The 21,284-nt window shown below is 40.1% G+C and overlaps 1 long non-coding RNA gene across 1 annotated transcript; it reads left to right on the forward strand.

Annotated features, from left to right (window-relative positions):
• The first annotated feature begins 457 nt into the window (after positions 1 to 457).
• Positions 458 to 15,375, forward strand: LOC123381151. The gene is made up of 3 exons (XR_006587827.1): positions 458 to 6,357; positions 7,200 to 7,251; positions 13,073 to 15,375. It is a non-coding gene; the product is annotated as an uncharacterized LOC123381151 (long non-coding RNA).
• The last annotated feature ends 5,909 nt before the right edge of the window (positions 15,376 to 21,284 follow it).

Below are 21,284 nucleotides of genomic sequence, written 5' to 3' on the forward strand. Positions count from 1 at the left end.
TTGGGCTCATGTTATCCCTTCCCTCAAACTCAGGTTGGTTTCATCTCCCTCATAAAAGTCCTCATGGACAGTTCTTAGAAAGAACTCTCTGCCCTCGTTTCTTCATAAGTTTTGAAGTAAGAGCCCTGGAAATTCTCTGCTGTGCAGTAAATACTTGACCGACCTTCCCTCGCTTTCAAAGGCCCTGGTGGAGCCTCCAGGACAAGAGTGTTCTCTGAGGCAGCCTGGCACACCAAGCTCCTTCTGCCGAGTTCCCAGGTGCGTGTGGGAGGACAGCTGCCCGCCTCTTCCAGCCTCATCCAGCTGCCCCTTTAATCTGATGAGTACCGTGCAGTTCTAGATTTCTTTAAAAACATTCTTTTTAAAGTTTATTTATCTGAGAGAGCACTTGAGCACAAGTGGGCCGTGGGGGTGGGGTGCGGGTGGTGGTGGTGGGGAGGCAGAGAGGGAGGGAGAGAGGGAGCAGGGCTTGAACTCAGGAACCACAAGATCATAACCTGAGCTGAAGTTGAACACTTAACTGACTGAGCCACCCAGGCGCCCCCAGTTCTAGATTTCTTAAGAGCTCACTAAATGAAGCAACAAATAACCCTAAGAAAAAAAGAAGAAAAACTCAGCCTCAAACTCTAACCTAGTTTTTGCTTCAGCTTTTAAGCAGTGTTTCTAGACATTTATCAGCTGTTTACTGTTGCTAGGAAATGGGCTGAATACTTGAACAATAGTACTAGTGACAACGTCATGTCACACTGAGCGATCGCTGTGCTGTCTGCTAAAGGGCCATCTGCACTTTAACATTTGCTTAGATAGGTGATACTGTTCCATTTTACATAGATGGCACCTGATGCATAAAGCGGGCCCTTTTGTTGCCCAAGGTAGGGGGCTTGGAGAGCTTCATGCCCTTGGTGGATGAGATACGGTGCCTCTTATTTCATAGATGGAGAAATGGGGTTAGAAGTGGAATGACCAGCTGTCCCAGTGTGCTGAGGACTTGAGGTATTTCTCTGGACTTTCCAGTGCCCAAACTGGGAACATCCAGGCAAGTAGGGACAAGTTGGTCACCCTACTTGACGTTAATTTACTCCAGGTGACCTGTCACTTAACGATGATGCAATACTGTCTCTAATACTACATCTACTCTCTCCATACATGTACTTAGTTCTTTGTGTATCAAGATATATAGTGCATCCTAATAGAAAGACCTCATAAAATAGATTAAGGTCAAACAAAATCTGTTGTGTCTGTCCACCATATAGTCCTATCGAGAACAAACACTAATACCAGTCATTCATGCATTTGATCTGTCGACACATTTTGAGGGGAAATATTTCTAAGGTGGTAAGTAGTCGCTCAGATGAGCTTTTCATAGCCTTTAAAGAGGTGCTCTTCTGACCACTTTTCTGTGTCCCACTCAAACTCATGAGCTGTATGTTTATTTTTAAAGAAAAAATATATGGAGTCCTTTTCAGAAGGCAAGCTTTTCCAATAAAAATTTAGAATTTTATTAAGATTTAAATTATAAACCAACTTCAGCAACCATATAGACATACTGACTACAAACTAAGATTGTGTGGTACTACAAGTACAGATTCAGAATTGTCATAAATGCATATATTTTTTCAGAAATTGGTTTCTTACAGCTTACAAATCCATGATGTGGAAAGTTTAATGTAATGTTAAATAAGTTACCATTTACCTAGAAGTAGAAGTAAGCTAGAGAAAATTGAATGACTGATAGCAATGAATAATAAAGTTTTAACGGTTCAGTAGTTTTTCTTAAGACAACTTTTCTGTACAGATACATAGGTATATCTCAAAATAATATTGTTAGTTGAGTTGTAAAATCCATAAAAAAAAAAAAGTTTTTCCAGGGTTTACAGATAGGTTGACTCCTTTTGCTTCCCTAGCCCCCTACCAAGCAGCTGTCAGAAGACCAAAGGCATGGAAAACCCTGCGCTGTCTATGAAATACTCAGTGAGAAGAGCGGTGGAGAATAAGCAGAGAAGCGCACGCTCTCAACACCACACACACGTTAATACGATCACATAGACCATAGCCCAGTGAGTGCTGGAAAGTGTTTTCATGTAGATTTCATTTAAGGTCTTCTCATTACAAGGAAAGTGTCTTTGGCCCTAAAAAGGACAGAAGTCGTCTCTACAGTTGGCGCTTCCATGGGACAGGACTTGTGAAATCATGCACTTTGTGGGGAAGGTAATTTGGGGTTATTTTAAAAAACTAGTCTAGATTTTATATGTGCTTTCAAATAACTGAATAGAGTGCGTGTGTAGGTCAGCGAGATAACTTACACAAAAGGAGGCACAGTAACTGAGGCAGGAATTTTTGAAATGCACAAGGAGACCCACACTCAGCCTCTGTCTGTGACTTGCTGTTCCACTCTGGTCACATGACCCCAAATACATCCATGAGGGCCTTTTAGCCACAATCAGTTCTACTGTGCTTTTCTAACTTAGAAAATCAATAACATACGAACTGGATGTTGTATGACACTGGTTCTAGGTGCCCCTGCTTCCTAGTCACAGTCTGTTTCACTGTTCACTTCGTTTTTATTTGCAGGTGATGGTAGTGACCATTTTCATCCGGTAAGGTACTTAGAAGTAAGCAGAACACACATATATCAACACCCGGTACTGTACAATTTTCTAGCCATATTCTAGCTATTGACATTGCTGATGCTTGGAGTCTACATAATATTTTGTGTTAACTGATTTGGTGACTAAAGGTAAGATTGAGGTACCAAAAATAGATTCCTTACTACTGAAATGTTAAACATGTTGATTCAGTATTTTAAAAACTAAAATGAAAAACTTGGTAAATTCAGTATGAGATCTATTCGGTAATAAATGGTCTAAGGACATTACCATGTCTATAAGTTCTAATCTATTTGGGTCCCACTTTAGAAATGAATCCTTAAATATATGTTTAGGACTGCACACTGTTGTCCAAATGAAACCTATTTTGCTTCCAGGATCAAAATATTCACCATAATGTCTGAGGGATTTAGTATAATTTAAGCAATATCTCCTGTCTAATTTCTCAATACTTAAGAAGTTCTGAGAAAGAACTATTTAACCTTATTCGTTCTGAGAACGTATGCCAAGTTCTTGCCCCATATGCCTGTTTTTCCATTTACAAAATGGCGGGGGATGGTAAGTGTTTCCTTCTGTGTTTCATAAGAAACAGTCTCAATATAATCATACATTTTATTTTCCATCCACTGGAAATAGAGAATGGGTCTTTGCCATTTCCTAGGCACTTAATCAGCAAGCTGCTTACTTGTAGTAACCTGCATAAAGACAAATTAATGTCTATAATTTGCTTTCCCACAGGGTTGCCAATGTCTACACAAAAAAGACTAGACAGGCAGATTCAAAGAGTTTGGAACACGGTATATTCTCAAGGGTAACCATAACAGTCTTTTTTTTTTTTTTTTTTTTTTTAAAGTAGGCTCCATGCCCAACATGGGTCTTGAACTCACAATCCTGAGTTCAAGAGGTACATGTTCTACCAAACTGAGACAGCCAACTGCCCCCCCCCCCCACCCCGTAACAGTGTTTTTGCTTTCCAACATAAAGTCTACCTCAATCCCAGTCATTTGGTTGCATCACATAACTCAGACTACTTAGGTTAGCATAAAAGTCTCGAGAGGTTCCTTTCTTTACACCTGCACCCTCAACAGTCAGGTCCCTCTGGCTGTGATGATAAGCCATGTGCAGGAAGAGAGTGTCAGAATGATTTGTTTTCTTTTTAAAATTTAATATTTATTTAAAAAATTAAGCAGCTACCCTTCATTTGGTAATGTTATATTCTAATAGTGTTTTCTCACTATTAAAGCTCTATTTGTGGGCATCCTCTAAGGTTATCAGCAACAATCCAGTATTTTATAAATATTTCACTGTGGTGTAATAGTGCAACTCTTTCTTCCTCAACAATGAAGTGTTTTTGGACCCAGTTTCCCTGAGTCTATGCTATATATATGTGTCTGCCCCTCAAAGATACGTCAATTTAGATGATGTGTCTGGTAGTAGAAAAATGGTAACAAAAATACAAAGGCAGCTTGAGACCAAATGAAACAAGATGAAGTGCTTCAGCTATTGAACACATTGCTTGTGAGTTTCCCATTTGAGCCGTTAAGAATGTCTTCCATCAAGGTTTTCTATATCCGCCTCATTTCAAGATGTGCAGTTACTGCAAGTCCAAAATCTAAAAAGAGTAAGTTAAGTTCCTCTGACTTCATAAGTTTAGATTAGCATGGTCTTCACTACTATATTACATATTCTAGGTTTCTAAAATCAAAGTCAGTAACGTTGCACCAAAAGATTTCTAGTGACCCCATCCCTCATCACTGGAGGCTCCTGGAGATTTATCTTCTAACATTTGACTCTTTGCCAAGTGCTAATAGCCTGAAATGAAAAGAAAGTAAATAGATCAAATAGCTTTCTTTTATCTGTTGCAAATTCAGTTGGAATCTAAGTATTCAGCTAGCTTAAAATCCAAATCATTTTAATTTAAATATACAACTACATCTTAGTGTTTAAATCACAGCAGTGTTTGAGATCTAACCCAAACACAGCATGTCTCACACACCCACAAGCTCATCAATTCTATAGATCTTCCAGACTCCTATCAAAGGCTTTGGTCTGTGATAAATACTACTTTAGGATGAACTAAATTTGTACATTTAATTTATGAATGGAATTGTTAAAAAGTTTTTAATGGCTGTACAAAGAATAGCATTGGTTATTAGCTTGATAGTTTGAATAGCAAAACTTTTCACATGGAATGCTATGTTTTTAAGTTGATAGAAGTTGCTTCCTAGAAGTAGCCATTAATTCCATTTGACTAACTTCTTTTTTCTTGTTTCCATTACCACCATTTGTATGCCCGACAGGGAGAGTGGAGCAAGGGCTGTACTTTCCAACATGTAGTAAAGTGTAATTAAAGTGTACAGACTGAAAACATCTTTATTGTATGCTGTGGTGCCATGCCAAATGTGTGATGCAGTTACTGACAGTGGCGACTAGAGTAGTTGTGGACGGGCGCATACGGCCATCCAAGTATCTCTCCCTGCCATCGTCCCGTCGTTCCCGACAACTTAAATAATGGTGGCAGAGGGAGCATGCCCAGGTGGACACACCTCACCACTGCCTGCATCATAACCTGAGCTAGAATTGAATACCTATTCCCTGTTGACTGGCTAAGAAACCTACCTTCCTAAGCTTGTCTTTCTGGGTGGTAGGGAGAGCATTTTTATTACTTATACTGTATGGTGATTAGGGAGACTACTTTAAAGGCAACTTTCTGGAATTCCGGTGAGGAATGGGTGTGATTTTTTTTTTTTTTTGGTATTTCAATAGACTATGGTTCCTGAGAGTATATATTCTGCATTGGTATAGCACCTGCAGTCTGTGCCCATCTGAGTGTTGTCAATCCTGTGCAAGAGGCACATTAGGCTTTTCTTTGTACAAATGAGCAAAGTGGCCCAGAGGATTAAGTGACTTTTCTTAGGTCGTATGGGACAGTGGGTGGTAGAGCCAGATTTAAATTGGAACTATTGCCTTGTTTCCTAGCATAAGCTATGTCATAATGATGACAGGCCTTTAAAAAACGATGTTTTAGCCTTGTAACAAATGAACTAAAGGAGAAATGGGGAGAAGCTGAGGCTGCCAAGGTGCTGCTGCACGAGCTCACTGATTCCCCTGCTGGAAGGAGCCTAAGGGAGGGGTTAAGTCACACCTGAACACTGTTCCTGGTGTAGGAATAACATGCCCTGTTGCTTTAAATCGGTATGATTTCTCTGGATGAAGGAAACCAGGCAAGTGAGTCAACCTGTGTTGGCTTTCATGCCCTCTAAGGACGTTGTCCCCCCAGGGAGGGTAGGAAACTATAGGAGAGAAGGTCACAGAAAGATAAGGAAAGAAAGAAAGAGATCCTTCCAAAGCCGGGGCAATCTGGAAGTCTAACAAATCACAACAGCCTGTTGAAGCTGTTGCAAATGTGACTGCAGAATCCCTGCCTGTAATCCCGACATCAGCAAATGTTCCCGTGTTCGAAAAGGATGGATCCTGTATTGTCCCCAGCTCAGGACATACTTGAAAAAGTGTGCAGAGGTGTGCAGAGCTCGGGACTCAGTCGTGTCTGAGGATACAAACGAGGGCCGGTACACAGCCCAGGCCTGCCTGCTTTCACGTCGGGGCCTCACCTCATTTCAGGTTCAGAGGAAGTTCACACACGCAGCCCCCTTCGGAGAGAACCTCCATACGGGCATTGCCCTGTGTGGCAGGAGAGAACCTCGGGGCAGCTGGGGCACCTTTCCTGTGATACCGTGAGCACTCTTCCAAGGTAGGTGCTTATATGTAGTTGTGGACCCCGCTGAGCTTGTGCTGAGGCGCAGAGCAAGAGTCTCTGCTTTTACAGCCTTTAGAATATAAGTGGTGCAAAGGTTCTGTCTTTGCTGGAAGGGGTGGTGTTCATTCTGTGCTCCTCCTTTGGGTACTGAAGTTCGTATCCAGTTAGAAAGCAACGTATTCACGTTATTGCTTGCCCCCTTTCCCACTGGAAACACTCCAAACCATGCTTACATCAACTAGTCATTTTTGTTTCTTGCAAGTAAGGACCAGCCTGATACATTGCCAAGAAATTAGTGTAATTGGGATATGTTCAAAAAACTGTCATGTGGCCTATAAGGTCCATTCAAAAACAGACTCCTAAAGGATTTATTAAATTTTTTCTTAACGTTTATTTATTTTTGAGACAGAGAGAGACAGAGCATGAACGGGGGAGGGTCAGAGAGAGAGGGAGACACAGAATCGGAAACAGGCTCCAGGCTCTGAGTTGTCAGCACAGAGCCTGATGCGGGGCTCAAACTCACAGACCGCGAGATCATGACCTGAGCCGAAGTCGGACGCTTAACCAACTGAACCACCCAGGCGCCCCCCAAAGGATTTATTGCTCCACATACTCTTGGTCCTCAAGTGTCATCAGGCCATAGGGAAACAGGACAGGTGTGCCCAAAAGAATGGTTGCACATAGGCATTCTAAACAGCCTCGACAGACACGTCAGTTAAGAATCCAAAGTGTATTTCTAGAGTGCTTACAGCCAGAAGTTTGTATTCCTTTGCTTTTTTCTTATTCAAGTTTTAATTTAAATTCCAGTTAACATATGGTGCAATTATTGGTTTCAGGAGCAGAATTCAGTGATTCATCACTTACATACAGCACCCAGTGCTCATCCCAGTAAGTGTCCTTTTTAATCCCCCCCATCCAGCCCATCCCCCACCAACCTCCCTCCATCAGCCCCCAGTTTGTTCTCTATTGTTAAAGTCTGTTTTATGATTTGCCTCTTTCTCTTTTCTTCCCTCCATGTTCATCTGTTTTGTTTCTTAAATTCCACATATAAGTGAAATCATGTGGTATTTGTCTTTCTCTGACTGACTTATTTTGCTTAGCATAATACTCTCTAGCTCCACATTATTGCAAAGGGCAAGATTTCATTCTTTTTGATGGCTGAGTAATATTCCATTGTGTGTGTATATGTGTATATGTGTGTGTATACACACACACACATATGTATATTGTGTTCATTGGGGTGCATGTACCCCTTCGAATCTGTATTTTTGTATTCTTTAGGTCAGTACCTAGTAGTGCAGTTACTGGGTTGTAGGGTAGTTCTATTTTTAACCTTTTGAGGAACCTCCATACTGTTCTCCAGGGCGGCTGCACCAGTTTGCATTCCCACCAGCAGTGCAAGAGGGTTCCCCTTTCTCTGCATCCTTGCCAACGTCTGTTGTTGCCAGAGTTGTTAATGTTAGCCATTCTGACAGGTGTGAGGTGGTATCTCATGGTGGTTTTGATTTGTATTTCCCTAATTGTGAGCGATGTTGAACGTCTTTTCATGTCTGTTAGCCATCTGGATGTCTTCTTTGGAAAAATGTCTATTCATGTCTTTGCCCATTTTTTAACTGGGTTGTTTTTTGGGCATTGAGTTTGATAAGCTCTTTATAGATTTTGGATACTAACCCGTTATCAGATAGGTCGTTTGCAAATATCTTCTCCCAGTCTGTAGGCTGCCTTTTAGTTTTGTTAATGTTTACTTCATGGAGATAAAAAGCTCTTGTGCAGAAAAGCTTTTTATCTCTATGAAGTCCCAATAGTTCATTTTTGCTTTTGTTTCCCTTGCCTCAGGAGACATACCTAGTAAGAGGTTGCTATGGCCAGTGTCAAAGAGATTATTGCCTATGTTCTCCTCTAGGATTTTGATAGTTTCCTGTCTCACATTTAGGTCTTTCATCCATTTTGAATTTACTCTTGTGTATGGTGTAAGAAAGTGGTACAGTTTCATTCTTCTGCATGTTGCTGTCCAGTTTTCCCAACACCATTTGTTGAAGAGACTTTTTTTTTCCAATTGGATATTCTTTCCTGCTTTGTAAAAGATTAGTTGACTGTATGGTTGTGGGTCCATTTCTGGGCTTTCTATTCTGTTCCATTGATCTATGTATCTGTTTTTGTGCCAATACCATACTGTCTTGATAACTTGAAGTCAAGAATTCTGATGCCTCCAGCTTTGCCTTTCTTTTTTAAGATTGCTTTGGCTATTTGAGCTTTTGTATGGTTCCATACAAATTTTAGGATTGTTTGTTGTAGCTCTGTGAAAAATGCTGGTGGTATTTTTATAGAGATTACATTAAATGTGTGGATTGCTTTGGGTGGGATAGACATTTTAACAATATTTGTTCTTTCAGTATGCATGGTATGATCTCAGTCTTTTTGTACTTTTTTGAGGGCTGATTTGTGACCCAGTGTGTGATCTATTCTGGAGAATGTTCCATGTGCACTTGAAAGGAATGTGTACTCTGCTGTTTTAGGATGGAATGTTCTGAATATACCTGTGAGGCCCATCTGGTCCTGTGTGTCATTCAAATACATTGTTTTCTTTTCTGCTTAGATGGTCTGTCCATTGATGTAAGTGGGGTGTTAAAGTCCCCTACTATTATTGTATTATTAATGAGTTTCTTTATGTTTATTATTAATTGTTTTTACATATTTGGGTGTTCTCAAGTTGGGGGCATAAGTCTTCTTGTTGGATAGATCCCTTTATTATGATACGGTGCCCTTCTTCATGTCTTGTTACAGTCTTTGGTTTAAAATCTGGTTTGTCTGATATAAGTATTGCTATTCCAGCTTTCTTTTGACATCCATTAGCATGATAAATGTTTTTCCATCCCCTCACTTTCAATCTGCAGGTGTCTTTAGGTCTAAAATGAGTCTCTTGTAGGTAGCATATACAGGGATTTTTTTTTAATCCATTATGATACCCTATGTCTTTTGATTGGAGCATTTTGTCCATTTACGTTCAGAGTGATTATTGATAGATATGAATGTAGTGCCATTGTATTACTTGTTTTATCATTGTTTCTGGAGATTTTCTCTGTTTCTTTCTAGTCTCTGTTGCTTTTGGTCTTTCTTTCCCATTCAAAGAGTCCCCTTTAATATTTCCTGCAGGGCTGGTTTAGTGGTCACAGACTCCTTTAGTTTTTGTTTGGGAACCTCTTTATCTCTCCTTCTATTCTGAATGACAGTCTTGCTTGATAGAGTATTCTTGGCTGCATATTCTTCCCATTCAGCATGCTGAATATATCATGCCACTCCCTTCTGGCCTGTCAAATATCTTTGGAGAGATCTGCTGCTAATCTTACTTGTCTTCCCTTGTATGATAGGGACTTTTTTTGTCTTGCTGATGGTTTTTCTTTCTCTCTATATTTTGAAAATTTAACTATGATGTATCTTGGTGTTAGCCTGATTTTGATGGGAGTTCTCTGTACCTTCTGGATTTGGACATCTATTTTCTTCCCTAGATTAGGGAATATTTCAACTATAATTTCATCAAATAAACCTGCCTCTTTTCCTTTCTCTTCTGGGACTCCTATGATATGAATGTTACTACACTTTATGGAGCCACTGAGTTCCCTAAGTCTACATTTGTGATCCAATATTTTTCTTTCCCTCTTGTTTTCAGTTTTATTATTTCCCATTATTTTACTGTCTATAGCACTTATTCATTCCTTTGCTTCTTCCATCCTTCTTGTGAGTATATACAGTTGGTTTTGCATCTTGGTTATAGCATTTTTTGATTTTGGCCTGACTAGTTTTTAGGTCTTTTATCTCTGTGGTAAGGGACTTCCTGGTGTCTTCTATGCTTTTCCTGAGACCAGCTAGTATCCTCATGCTTATTTTTTTAAATTCTGGATCAAGAATATTACTTATATTTGTTTCGAGTAGATCCCTGGTTATGACCTTTTCTTGCTCTTTCTGTTGGGATGAGTTCCTCCATCTTGGCCTTCTTCTTTGTGTTAGGAAAGCCTGTTATAATTCCTACTCCTGAGAGTAGTGGCTTTATAAATAAGAGGTCATATACTGTCCATGGCCTTGTGCTTCAGGGTGTGTCTCTGATGTGTGCTGCATGCACTCTGCTGCTATGTTTTGGCTGTTCCTTCCCTCAGGTGAGTCCATGTAGAGTTTCTCCTTGCCTGCAGTGGGGAGTTTTTGGACCTTTTCTGGAGTGTGGCAAGTTTTAACTTGGTGTGCTTTGGTCTGCATGTTAAAAGAGACCTGATGCTATTTCCACTAGAGCTGAAACTTTGCAGCACTCTGTGGTCAGTAGACTTTGTGTGTTCGGTGGTTCTGTGCTGGTCTTCTGGGGAAGGGCCTGCTGCTCTGGTTCTTAGACAAGTGTGAGCCAAAAAGCAGCACCTGCAGAAGATGGGGCAGGACTTGGTGTAAGCAATTTAGGCTGCCACTGTTGGCATTGTGCTGCTTACTGAAATTAGTTTACACTGAGGGGCAGGGGAGAGAAATGGTGCAATCCCTCTCCCTCATCCTGGAGAGGGAAGTTTGCACCTGCTGCTGTCTGGGAAGCCCTCCCAGAAGAGCAGACTATCTCTTCTCCTGTGTCCTGGGCATCCCTCAGATCCTTGCCTTCACCCTGACTGTGTCTGGGCTGTCTGCCCACCTGGAAGCTCAGCACACCTGTGTTCTACCCCAGGAAGGCTGGCTGAGTTTTAAAACTCGAAGCTTTAGGGACCTGGTATGGCAGAGATCCACGATGGTCCACTGGGGGAGGGTTTTACTGTGTTAGGACTGATGCAGGTTTGTCTCAGAAGGGCAGTTGCACCAAAGTGCAGGAGCACTGATTTTGGAGTAAAGTGCAACAAAGAGCCAGTGTTCAGGTTAGCTACTCTCAGCTATGCTGAGGAGCAGGGGATGGTAATGGTGCCTGCCAGCCCCTTTTGTCCCTGGAGAGGCAATGCCACCTTGCCCAGATGTGCTCCAAGAAGGGGGAACCATCTCTCTTGTGCATCCCAAGGGATCCTTAGATCATACCTTGTGCTCCCGAGCTTCTGCCCTCTTTCTCCACAGGAGCACTGTAATGCCCTCAGGGCTCCACGCCGAGCATCACATGGACCTCTAAAAGTCCAGTCTTTGAGCCCCATTGGTTGTAAAAATTCACAAAAAAACAGTCCCTTTCAGTTTCCTGGTCAATGGCTTTGGAGAAGTGTTTTCCCTCTCCCTCTCCCTCCCCCTCTCCCTCCTCCTCCCCTGCCCCCTGCCTCTGCCCCTTCCCTTCCCTCCCCCACCTCTCCATGGCCAAGGCCTTCTGTAGCACCTGTGATCCTTTTCTCCCCCAAATCACATCTCCGTACCTCCTGCTTTCTATGGTGTGGCTTCTTCTCTCCCCCTAGTTGTGCAATGTGTTCTGTCAGTCCCCAGATCAATTTTTGGCTGTTCAGGATGATTTGGTATTTATCCAGCTGTGTTCAGGGAAGAGCAAGCCTAGCATCCTCTTACTACTCTGCCATCTTAGCTCCTCTCTCCTCCCAATTATTTTTATTGTGGTAGAGTACACGTAAAAACTACCGTCTTAACAATTTTTAATTGCACAGCTCAGTGATATTAAATTAGTCTAGGTGATATTAAAGGCTAGGCTCAGTGATATTAAATTAGTTAGGCTACTTCCATGATTTCGCTATTGTGCATCATGCTACCATGAACATGGGTATACAAATATTGTACTTAAACGCTTTAATTAACCCTGAATGTACAGGTCCAGTATGGCTCAACTATGAAGTAAAAGGGTCATCAGTGAATGATGTGCGATAAAGCCCTAGCCACACCTGGGTGGTGAGCCTAGCTTCTTTGTATTTTTTCATTTTATAAATTTTCTAGAATGTACATTTATCTAGTTCTCAAAATACAAGTGGTGTGCCATCTAACAGCATTACCAATTGAAAAAAAGTGAGTCCCTTTGCCCCATTAAACCATTGTACATGGAGTTGTTGCTGTCAGTGTTGAAGTAAGGTGCTCCTAGATGATGCAGAAGTTTCAAAGCTTGAAGTTCAAGAATCAAAAAAGTAGGTCATCTGGTTGGTTGCTGATAACCCCCGACAGTGAAGTTCTAGGATAAACAATTACTTCACTGTTTTTACTACCTATGAAACTTGAGTTGAAGGAGCAACACATCCCGCCACCACCAGCCTCATGAAAGCCTTCTTGAAACGTATCTCTTTCCCTCACTGCTTACATTTATTGAGCAGAAAAAACTGCAGGTGTAAACCCCACACAGTAGCTTGAGGTCAGAGAGTTGGAGACACCCCCATGGCCTGTCCCTGTCCCCACTGGCCCCCAGGTGGAGATTGCACTGGGACAGGTAAGGGGCCAGAAGACAGCAAACAGACAGTTTCTGTCTAGACACATACTTAATAATTCTTGAATAAAGGAACCTCTCAGCACCACATCTAGCAACTTTGAATGTAACTGGCTGCTGGCTGCAGTCCCGCTTGCTAAGCTGCCTGCAGAGATGGGATGGTGACTCATGATGTCTCCTGCCTCTTTCCTGAAATGTTGCAGCCATCGCTTATTTATTCTCCGTCTATACCCACTGGGTCCTATTACGTGCATGTCCCTAATGGCTGGTGGGGATGAAAAGTGAATGAAATGGGGTTTGTGCCCTCCTGGAGCTCTCCACTCTGAGCCCTATCGCTGTGGTCTGTCTCTATTGCAGGAGCAAGGAGAGGGAAGACTGGAATGGGAATGGCAGACAAGGCTTCCCAGAGGAGGAGGGAAACAGGAGGAGGTAAGGAGGGGTCTGCCTCAAGGGAGGAGTGGCGTGCAGCGGCTTTGGAGGAATGGCTGTGTGGGAGACCCACTGGGAAGCTCAGTGGTGGAGAATCGACTTCAGGATGTGGGGTCAGAGTCTGACAAGCTGAGAGATTCTTTCTGTAATTTTGGTAAGTAAATAAATTTGGTAACAGCAATATGGCAGTATATATGTATGCATGTATCTAGAACTTCAAACAGCCTTCCTCTTCCCCTTTCCTTCCCTCTTAGTCCTAAACTGTGGCAGGACTCAGCCCAGCTCCACATGGGTGGGGGAAGCAGGGGCTGCATGCCTGGAGCAGGGCAAGAAAGGAACGCATGAAGGGGGGCGGGCAGGACGTGAGAACGGTCATTGTCAGTGCAAGCAGGGTGATGGGAGGTCAGTACCTGGAAAGCCCAAGCTGGGTAAGAGGGGATGGAGGGGCGTGAAGCCCACATCAGCAGAGGGTGGCAATGTGTGGGAACGGGGATGGTGACAGTGGCTTGGCATGGGCTGTCAAGCCTGTGTGTAGAGGGGGCCCGGAAGCTCTCTTTGCTCACGTGTACCCTTGTGTGTTATTACTGCACACACATGCAGTAACCCCCAGTTCTGTCCTGGGAGGCCTGATAGTGGCACCCCAGGGCAGTAAGCACACCTACAGCCCAGATCTTGGCTTTTAAACACCATTCTCCACAGAAGAAATCAGAATGCCTTGGGGGCTGGGGGTGGGGAGAGGTTGGCTTCAGGTCTGAGGCAGGAAAAATAGGAGATGCAATGAAACATCTAGTTGAACCAGAAAGCAAGAATATGCTTCAAGAATAATGAGGGGAATGTAAAAAAGACACAGAAGCCAGTTTGAAGAGACTCCCACTAGCCAAATCTGAGGCATTCTGACACCAAAATAATGACAGTAAAGACTTACAATGAATTGAATAAAATAGGCGTCCGTACTAATATAAACAAACAGATTACTTGGAAATTTGATGGGGAATGCAGTGTTCCATAGTCCCAAAGTACCTCCTTACAAAATACTTAATAATTACAAAGGACGAAAGAAAGCTTCACAGTGGGGAAGCCCTGAAGATGCCACTGGGGTGAAGTGGTCAGAGGGAATGGACATCATCTGTGGTGGACAGACAAGTGGGGTGCTGCCTGCTGGAATGTTCCATGAGCACAGCATTGCTTCTGTGATTACTCCTGCCAAAGGGCCGTTGCCTGAAACTAGCTGTGAGGTTTTTTCAGACAAAACCAAATTACAAAATAACTGGCTTGTAGCCTGCAGAGGTGTCAAGGTCATGAAAATCAAGGAAGGACTGAGAACCGTTTCACAGTGAGGGAGAGTGAAGACAACTGACTGGATTCTGAACTTGCGCTTTTAAAAAAATTTTTTAGCGTTTATTTATTTTTGAGGTGGGGAGGGGCAGAGAGAGAGGGAGACACAGAATCTGAAGCAGGCTCCAGGCTCCGAGCTGTCAGCACAGAGACCCATGTGGGGCTAACCCTAACCCTAACCTGAGCTGAAATCGGGCACTTGACCAACTGAACCACCTAGGTGCCCCTGAAGTGGTGCTTTTATTGTAAAGGGGCATTATCAAGGCAATTGACAAAGCAGGAGTGGGGTCAAGGGTTAGATGATAGTGTATCAACATACAGATTTTTTTTGTTTTTTTTTTGGTTCTCATAGGAGATTTTATTAATTAATGGAAAAATCCAGGGAGCCAGGGTATCTGTATTCTCATTTACTTTCTATTTATTTATTTTTAAAATTGAGGGCATAATGGACATGTAACATTAGTTTCAGGTGCACAACATTATGATTCAATATTTGCATATATTGTGAAATGATCACAAAAATAAATCTAGTTAACATCTCTCACCCCACATAGTCACAATTTTTTCTTCTTGTGATAAGAATTTTTAAGATCTACTCTCTTAGCAACTTTCAAGTATACAAATATGGTATTATTAACTATAGTCCTCTTGGTGTATATCACCATGACAATTATTTTATAACTGGGATTTTTTTATAATAAATTATAATTCTTTTATAACTGGAACTTTTTACCTTTGAACCCCCTTTACCCATTGTTCCCGTTCTTCACCCCTGCAGCCACCAGTCTGTTCTCTGTATCAAAGAGCTTGGTTTTTATTGTTGTTTTTAACTCCACATGTAAGTGAGATCATACCGTATTTGTCTTTCCCTGACTTATTTCACTTAATATAATGCCTTCACGATCCATCCATGTTGTTTCAAATGGCTGAATGATATTACATTGTGTGTGTATACCATGTATTCTTTTCTTCTTTTAATCTCATCTTTGTCTTTTTATTTTAATCCCAATATGGTTAACATACAGTGGTATATTAGTTTCAGATGTACAATGTAGTGATCCAACAATTCCATATATCAGTGCTCATCACAGTAAGTGTTCTCTTAATCCCCTTCACCCATTTCACCCACCCTCTTCCCCTCTGGTAACCATCAGTTTGTTCTCTATATTAAAGAGAGATACATACTATTGTTCTCTCTGTGGTCTGTCTTTGGTTTGTCTCTTTTCTGTTTGGTTTCTTAAATTCCACATATGTGAAATCATATGGTATTTGTCTTTCTCTGACTTACTTCACTTAGGTTTATACTGTCTACATCCATCCAAGTTGTTGCAAATGGCAAGATTAATTCTTTTTTATGGCTGAGTAATATTCCATTACACACATGCACACACACACATATACACACCATATCTTCTTCTATCAATGGACATTTGGGCTGCTTCTGTAATTTGGCTGTTGTAAATAATGCTGCAATCAACATAGGGGTGCAAATGCCTTTTCTAATTAGTGTTTTTGTTTTCTTTGGGTAAATACCCAGTAGTGGAATTACTAGGTTGTATGGTGATTCATTTTTAATATTTTGAGGAACCTCTATATTCCACAGTGGCTGGACCAGTTTGCATTCCCACCAACAGTGCATGAGGGTTCCAATTTTTCCACATCCTCGTCAACACTTGTTGTTTCTTGTCTTCTTGATTTTAGCCATTCTGACAGGTGTGGGGTAATATCTCACTGTGGTTTTGATTTGCATTTTCCTGATGATCAGTGACGTTGACCATCTTTTTATGTATCTGTTGTCCATCTGTATGTCTTCTTTGGAGAAATGTCTGTTCATGGCTGAATTTTTTTTTTTTTTTTTTTTTTTTTGAGAGAGAATGTGAGTGGGGGAGAGGCAGAGAAAGAGGCAGAATCTCAAGCAGGCTCCATGCTGTCAGAACAGAGCCCATGCAGGGCTTGAACTCATGAAACTGTGAGATCATGAACTGAACCGAAATCAAGAGTTGGACACTTAACCAACTGAGCCATCCAGGTACCCCCATATCTTCCTATTTTTAAATTGGATTATTTTTTGGGTGTTGAGTTTTATATAAGTTATATTTTGGATACTAACCCTTTATTGGATATGTCATTTGCAAGTGTCTTCTGTTCACTAGGCTTTTAGTTTTGTTGGTTGTTTCCTTTGCTGTGCAGAAGACTTTTGTTTTTATGTAGTCCCAATAGTTTATTTTTGCTTTTGTTTCCCTTGCCTCAGGAGATCTATCTAGAAAAATGTTGCTTTGGCCAATGTCAGAGAAATTACTGCCTGTGCTCTCTTCTCTCTCTCTCTCTGTCTCCCTCCCTCCCTCCCTCCTGCCTCTCTTTTTAAGGTTTCAGGTCTCACATTTAGGTCTTCAGTTCATTTTGAGTTTATTTTTGTGTATGGTGCAAAAAAAGTGGTCCAGTTTCATTCTTTTACATGTAGCCATCTAGTTTTCCCAACACTATTTGTTGAAGAGACTTTTTCCCATTGCATATTCTTCTGTGTTGAAGGTTAACTGACCATATAAATGTGGGTGTATTTCTGGGCTTTCTATTCATTTCTGTTGATCTATGTGTTTATCTTTGTGCCAGTACCATACTGTTCTAATTACTACAGCTTTGTAGTATATCTTGATATCTGGGATTGTGATACTTCTGGTTTTATTCTTCTTTTTCAAGATTGCTTTGGCTATTCAGGTTCTTTGTGGTTCCACACAAATTTTAGGATTATTTGCTCTAGTTCTGTGTAAAATGCTGTTAGTATTTTGATAGGGTATACCACATTTTCTTTATCCATTTATTCATCAATGGGCACTGAGATTGTTTCCATATCTTGGCTATTGAAAATAATGCTGCAATGAACATGGTAATGCATATATCTTTTTGAACTCGTGTTTTCATTTTCTTTGGATAAATACCCAGAAGTGGAATTACTGGGTCATATGGTAGTTATATTTAAATTTTTAAAAAAAAAATTTTTTTTTTTTAACATTTATTTATTTTTGAGACAGAGAGAGACAGAGCATGAACAGGGGAGGGGCAGAGAGAGAGGGAGACACAGAATCTGAAACAGGCTCCAGGCTCTGAGCTGTCAGCACAGAGCCCGACGCGGGGCTCAAACTCACGGACCGTGAGATCATGACCCGAGCCGAAGTCGGCCGCTTAACCGACTGAGCCACCCAGGTGCCCCTATTTAAAATTTTTTAAGGACCCTCCATACCGTTTCCGTAGTGGCTGCACCAATTTACATTCCTTCCAAAAGTGCATGAGGTTTCCCTTTTTCTCACATCCTCACCGACACTTATTTTTGATAATAGTTATTCTAACAGGTGTGAACTGATATTTAATTATGGTTTTGATTTGCATTTTCCTGATGATGAGTGATGTTGAGCATCTTTTCATGTACCCCTTGGCCATCTCTGTGTCTTCTTTGGAAAAATGTCTATGTAGATCCTCTGCCCAGTTTTAAATAAGATTTTTTTTTTTTATTTAAATTTTTTTTTTAACATGGGGCACCTGAGTGGCTCAGTCGGTTGAGTGACCGACTTTGGTTCAGGTCGTGATCTCAAGGTTTGTGAGTTTGGGCCCTGCGTCGGGCTCTGTGCTGACAGCTCAGAGCCTGGAGCCTGCTTCAGATTCTGTGTCTCCTCTCTCTCTGCCCCTCCCCCACTCATGCTCTGTCTCTCTCTGTCTCAGAAATAAATAAATATTTAAAAAAATTAAAAAAATTTTTAAAATATAATCAGATTTTTTTTGCCATTGATCAAGCTGTGTGTGTTATCTATCTCAGTTATTAATCCCTTGTCAGATATATGATTTACAAATATATTCTTCCATTCAGTAAGTTGCCTTTTGGTTTTGTTGATGATTTTTTTTGCCATGCGGAAGCTTTTTAGTTTGATGTTGTCCCACTTGTTTATTTTTGTTTTTGTTGCCTTTTCTTTTGGAGTCAGATCCAAAAGCTCATAACCAAGACTGATGTCAGAGAGCTTATCATTTGGAGTTAATTTTTGTGTATGGTGTAAGATAGCAGTCTAGTTTCATCCTTTTGCATATGGCTGTACAGTTTTCATGGCTTATTTATTGAAGAGTATCTTTTCCCAGTATATATTCTTTCTCTTTTGTCATAAATAATTGACTATATATGTGTGGATTTATTTCTGGGCTCTCTATTCTATTCTATTGGTCTATATGTCTATTCTAATGCCAATACCATTAAGTTTTGTTTACTATAGCTTTGTAATCTAGTTTGAAATCAGGGAGCATGATACCTCCAGCTTTGTTCTTTCTCAAGATTGCTTTGGCTATTTGGGGTCTTTTATGGTTCCATAAATTTTAGGGTTGTTTGTTCTATTTCTGTGAAAAATGCCATTGGCATTTTGATAGAGATTTCAGTGAATCTGTAGATTGCTTTAGATAATATGGACATTTTAACAATATTAATTCTTCCGGTCAGTGAGCATGGAATACCTTTCCATTTATTTGTTCTTCAATTTCTTTCATCAATGTCGTATAGTTTTCAATTCATAGATTTTTCACTTCCTTGGTTAAACATGGAGTTGTTTTATTAATTTTCCTTTTTGCTAGTGTGTTATTAGTGTATACAAACAATAGATTTCTGCATATTGATTTTGTATCCTACAACTTTACTGAATTCATTTATTAGTTCTAACAGTTTCTTTCTGTGTGTGGAGTCTTTAGGGTTTTCTATATATAATATAATGTCATCTGCAAATAGTAACAGCTTTACATTTGTTCTTTCCAATTTGCATACCTTTTATTTTTCTTGCCTTATCGTTGTGGGTAGGACTTCTGATACTACATTGAATAAAAGTGGTGAGGGTGGGCATCCATCCTGTTCCTGATCTTAGAGGAAAAGCTTTTAGCTTTTCATTGTTGAGTATGATGCTAGTTGTGGGCTTGTCATGTACGGTTTTTAAAAAAATGTTGAGTCACATTCCCTTCTTATCTACTTTGTTAGATTTTTAATCATAAATGGATGTTAAATTTTGTTGAGTGCATTTTCTGCATTAATATAATCATATAATTTTTATCCTTCATTTTGTTAATGTGATGTATCACATTGATTGATTCGAAGATGTTGAACTCCCCTTGCATCCTTGGAATAAATCCCACTTGATCATGGTGTGTGATCCTTTTAATGTATTGTTGAATTCAGTTTGCTAATATTTTGCTGAGGATTTTTACATCTATCTTCATCAGTGATATTGGCCTGTAATTTTCTTCGGGTGTCCTTGTCTGGTTTTGGTATCAAGGTAGTGGTGGCCTTGTGAAAAGAATTTGCAAGTTTGCTCTCCTCTGCTGTTTTTTGAAAGAGTTTGAGAAGTATTTGTATGAGTTTCTTCAATGTTTGGTATAATTCACCAATGAAACCATCTGGTTCTGGAATTTTGTTTGTTGGGAGATTTTTGATTACTAATTCAATCTCTTTACTAGTAACTGGACTATTTGGATTTTTCTTTTCTTCTTGGTTAAGTCTTGGAAAATTGTATATTTCTAGGAACTTATTCATTTCTTCTAGGTTGTCCCATTTGCATATAATTTTTCATAGTCATCTCTTTGATCCTTTGTATTTCTGTGGTATCAGTTTTAACATCTCTTGTTATTTCTGATTTCATTTACTTGAGCCCTCTCTCTTTTTCTTGGGGAGTCTAGCTAAAGGTTTGCCAATTTTGTTTACTTTTTCAAATATCCAGTTCTGTTTCATTGATCTTTTCTATTGTCCTTTTAATATATTTCATTTACATCTGCACTGATCTTTATAATTTCCTTCATTCTACTAACTTCAGGCTTTGTTCTTTTTCTAGTTCCTTGAGGTATAAAGTTAGGTTGTTGAGATTTTCCTTGTTTTTTTTTTTTTTTTTTTTGAGGTAGGCATGTATTGCTATGAACTTTCCTCTTGGAACTGCTTTGCTGCATCCCATAAATTTTGGTATGTTGTATTTCCATTTTCATTTATCTCAAGTTGTTGATTTCTTCATTGACTGGTTTTTCAGTAGCATTTTTGAATTTTATAGTTTCCTCTTGTGATTACTAGTTTTGAACCAGTGTGGTCAGAAAAGATGTTTGATATGATTTCAGTCTTCTCACATTTATTCAGACTTGTTTTGTGGCCTAACATGTGGTCTATCCTGGAGAATGTTTCCTGAGCACTTGAGAAGAATGTGTATTTTGCTGCCTTCAGATGGAATGCTTTGTATATATCTGGTCTAATGTCCCATCTAAGACTGATGTTTCCTTATTGATTTTCTAACTGGATGATATATTCATTGATTAAAATTTGGTATTAGATATTTCTACTATTATTGTATTGCTGTCTATTTCTCCCTTTAAGTCTGTTAATGTTTGTGGTATATGTTTAGGAGCCTCTATGTTGGGTGCATAAGTATTTACAAACGTTATACCTTTTTATTGGCTTGACCCCTTTATCATTATGTAATGCTCATCTTTGTCTCTTATTACAGTGTGCTTTAAAGTCTATTTTTTTTCTGATCAAGGTATAGCTACCACAGCTTTCTTTTGGTTTTCATTTGCATTATTCCATCCCGTCATATTCAATCTCTGTGTGTCCTTATATCTAATGTGAATCTCTTGTAGGCAGCATATAGATGGGTCCTGGATTTTTTTTAACCATTAAAATGATTTTTTATCTGTTTATTGAAATATAACACAAATACAAAAAAGCACACAAACCACAAATGCACAGCGCAATAAATTTTTACAAAATGAATACGCCAAACACAAGAAAGAGAATGTGACCAGATCC

The sequence above is a fragment of the Felis catus genome, chromosome D3, assembly GCF_018350175.1.
Source record: "Felis catus isolate Fca126 chromosome D3, F.catus_Fca126_mat1.0, whole genome shotgun sequence".
Lineage (NCBI taxonomy): Eukaryota > Metazoa > Chordata > Mammalia > Carnivora > Felidae > Felis > Felis catus.